Source organism: Enhydra lutris, unplaced genomic scaffold (genome assembly GCF_002288905.1).
Source record: "Enhydra lutris kenyoni isolate GAN:26980312 unplaced genomic scaffold, ASM228890v2 scaffoldscaffold21, whole genome shotgun sequence".
Taxonomy (NCBI): Eukaryota; Metazoa; Chordata; class Mammalia; order Carnivora; family Mustelidae; genus Enhydra; species Enhydra lutris.
The window spans coordinates 1,785,688-1,789,887 of NW_019154105.1; positions in this window are offsets into that span (position 1 = coordinate 1,785,688).

Consider the following 4,200-nt stretch of genomic DNA (forward strand, 5'->3'; position numbering starts at 1 on the left):
CTACTGACCGCCGGCTCTGCGCTCGCTGCGGTGAACGACCCAACGGCTGAATGTACACGGGACGTTTATTTTGAAACACATTCTTTACAGTGGAGAGAGGAAAAGGCATCCTCTTTGCTGCGCCGTTTTAAGATCGAGAATCTGAACTCGGTAGAATTCCGCCCGTGCGGCCCTGATGGAGCCCGCCGTGGGCTTGCCCGTGCGACAGAGGGGGCTGCGGACTGGAGCTTCTGGAGAAAGGCTTGTGGGCGATCCTGCCTTGGAAAGCTTCTCTTAGTTCTGGATTTGGCATGGTGATTCTATTTATTGCCTCCTTATGCCTGTAAAGCTCTTTTCCTCTCTGTTTCTTTACTCATCTTTACACCCACCCCACCCCACCCCGGTCCTGCATGTACGTGTGTGTGCTGGGGGGGACGCAGGTACCATTGGCATCCGTCAGTTCTCAGATACACGGGAAAAAGCCCACATGTAGCTACAAAACTTGCCTTTGAAATGAAAGGTCAGGACCCCCAGAATCACCCTGGAAACATGAGATACCTCCAGTGCTTGTCCCTGAAGATGAGAAAAACACCGCTGCGTGGCAATGCCATTCGGAGTCGTGGTGGCTCACGGGGCTGCCTGCGCTCAGTGTCCCACGTCTCCTATTTCACAGCCCCTCCTCTGTTTTAGAATCTCTCCCAGAAGCAGGAGGAGAGAGGAAGTCAGCACCATGTGTGAGCTGCTTCTAGACTCCCTAAGGAAAAGCCAATATTGTACCGATGGAAAGTCCAGGCCTAAAGGCGCCCAGGAGTGCAGGAATTGAGGCCGGGGACTTTCCCCCGAGCGCCAGAGTCACCTGAACTCCCGAAACACACCTGCCATGGGGACCAGCCTCGGGGGAACCAACCAGTGGCTGCAACGGCGAGGCAGTGGCAGTCTAGACCTCCCTTGGCCAGGGAGGTGGCCCTTGTTGATCCCCCTGGGCCCAACTCCCCACCCCCCTTCCTGGTCACCCTTCCTGGCCAGCTCCTGACCCTGCCCCAGATGAAGTGGTGCGGGGTTGGGATTCGGGGTAAGAGTGCGCTCCTGCCGCGTCGGCACAGCCCCCCACGAGCATGCCGCCTCCTTGCTGGTCCGGCTGTGGACTCACGGACTGGCCGGTACACACCTCCAGCCGTCGTGCACGAGGCTCCCGCCCTTTCCCGTGTCCCTGACCCTTTGAAGTGCTCTCCTCAAGGGAGCAGAGGCAGATTCCCGTCTGAAAAATGTGGGATCACTGAACTCATCCCCCAGGGGTCTTCCAGGGGCAGAGTATGCAAAGCACCATGTAATAGACCACATTAAGTCCTGCGAGCCGGACGGCCTGGGTTTAAGTCCCAGCTCAATGGTGGCTTTTCCGGCTGTTTGATCTTGGACACGTTACCTGACCTCCCTGTGTCTCAGTTTCCTCATTTGGAAAATGGAGGTAGTAATAGAACTCCCCTCACACGGTTATGAGCATTGAATGAATGCATAACCTCTCAGTAGAGTGCACGGTACTTAGAAAGCTCTGTGTATGGGTTAGATATTATCATCACTCAGGAATTTACTTAGCACGGAAAAAAAAAATACCCCAGGCTAATTTCATTCAAAGAGTCCTATGTGATAGTATTTATTCACTGATTCAAAGCCCCTGTTCTGGTCCTTCTTTTTTTGTTTTTTACTTAAGATTTTATTTATTTATTTATTTATTTGACAGACAGAGATCACAAGTAGGCAGAGAGTCAGGCAGAGAGAGGAGGAAGCAGGCTCCCTGCTGAGCAGAGAGCCCAGTGCAGGGCTGGATCCCAGGACCCTGAGACCATGACTGGAGCCAAAGGCAGAGGCTTTAACCCACGGAGCAACCCAGGCGCCCTGCTCTGCTCCTTCTTAAGGAGGATCCTAAAGGTGTTCCTCTCAAAGAAGTAGACCCAGGTTTTTCACGCTTAAGCAGAAAATACCCAACATGAGTGCACCTGGAGATTTCTACTAATCTTTTACCCCAAAGGTTCGGAAAGGAAATATTTAGCAAAGATCAGTTATTTTAAAATTTTGAGCATACATTATAAATATATATTTTTAAATATCTACCACCCTCTGTTGGGCCCACACCCTCCATGGCCCTCACCAGTAACTGTGGAATGAGGCAGATGGTCAAGGGCCTGACCTAGAGGCCCTCCGACCCGGATTTCGTCACTGTCCCGCACCTTATTGACCCGTAGTCCTTAACTGCGTCTTGTCTGCTGTCCTTCTGTGCCTCCTCTGATCGTTTTTTCCATTGTTCCTCCAGCCTTCCTGTGACCAGGGTCATCAAGGGGCCCTTCACCGCTTCCCATTCTCCACGTATTCTTCAGGCTCAAGGTGAAATCATAGCAGAGACTTAGAAGAGTGACACAGTCAGTCAAAGCACCTGTGTGGGAATTTGTCTCTACTTCTGCTTCCAACTGCTTGCCTCGGAGCAAGTTTTCAACCTTTCTGGTTTTCTTCAAGCTCATCTGTAACAGTGAGACGAATTCTCCACGATGTGTGTTTTGGAATCAGGTTCACCTTCCTCTGCCCTATCTGTCCGTATCCGTGTCAGAACAGTGTCACAATAGTGCTATTTTCAATAGACACTTTCCCAAGTCTTTCCTCTCTACCGTATTACTTGGTCCCCATATCAGAATGGCGAGGTCTTCCTGTTAGGCTCTCACTCTATTTCCAGATAAGGACACTGAGCTAAGACAGAGCAGAATGTGTGACTTGCCAGCATCACAGAGACCCTAGAGCCCAGACGTATTTTACTGGGGCCTGTCAGGCTTTTCTGCTCCACACGCTGGATGCATGGCAAAGGACAAAATGCTAGCAACACAGCAACAGTCCCACAGGTTTTTGTAATAGAACACACACACACACACAGACACACATACACACAGACACACACAGGTACACACACAGACACACAGACACACACACACACACACACACACGCACAGACAACTGAGAACTGAAAGTCACAGATGGAAGGACCTATTGTATAAACCACAATTTCCTTTCATCTCGTTGTCTGTGAACACAGAATCCCCTTGTCCTGGATGGAATTCCCCCACCGTTGTAGGAAAGAGCCCCACCTCTCGCGCATTCCACGTAGGGCCCCGTGAGAGAAGAGATTCATTTTACGTTGACATCATTACTTCATCCTCATGCAAGCACCAGCCTTGGGACGCGGATGTCTCTCAACCCCGGTCTGTCTGGACTTGAAGTCGTGCGTGTTTTAACGTATCCTAAAGCGTTGACTTTCTGTAGAGCAACACAAATAAAAATAGGAAATTATCAGTTTTCTTCTGAATGCATGGTTTAGGTCTGGGTGTAAGAGAAGTACACAGAGTTTCAGTTTCATTTTTAGTGAAATGAGACATAACAGGGTTTACTCTGAAACTGCACAATTTGAATAAGAGCTTTAAGATTATCTGGGTTATTTTCTGTTGTTTTTAAACTACATTTTCGGGGCGCCTGGGTGGCTCAGTGGGTTAAAGCCTCTGCCTTCGGCTCAGGTCATGATCCCAGGGTCCTGGGATCGAGCCCCGCATTGGGCTCTCTGCTCAGCGGGGAGCCTGCTTCCTCCTCTCTCTCTGCCTGTCTCTCTACCTACTTGTGATCTCTATCTGTCAAATGAATAAATAAAAAAAAATCTTTAAACTACATTTTCTAGGACTTTCAAAGGAATAGTCAGGTTCGTGAATATGTCCTGCGGTCACAGAGTTAAACACGATAGAGTGTGACAAGGTGCCTGTCGTGGGGGGAGTTTCCTTCCTGCCTGTCCCTCTTGCTGTGCCCATCAACCAGTTCCCATCTCCTCCCCGAATCGCTGACCACTGACCAGTTCCTTGTTTATCTGCCCACGGATTCTTCTCACGTGAGAAATACTACAATACAGATACATATGCTTTCTTGTTTTATCCTTTTATACACATTATAGCACACACTATACAACCGGACCTCCTCTCACTATGTAGCACGTGTGCATTACGTATCCGTGCACAGTTCCTTATTATTCTCTATTATGCTTGCAAACTGTCTGACTCCGTGACTGTGTCAGAACTCACTTAGCCAGTTCTCTAATGACGAACGCTTGGTTACTTTGATCTTTTACTTGACGAAACTAATAGCTTTGTTCATGTGTTACTTCGTGTAGCGAGTGGACTGTATCTTTAGGATGATTTT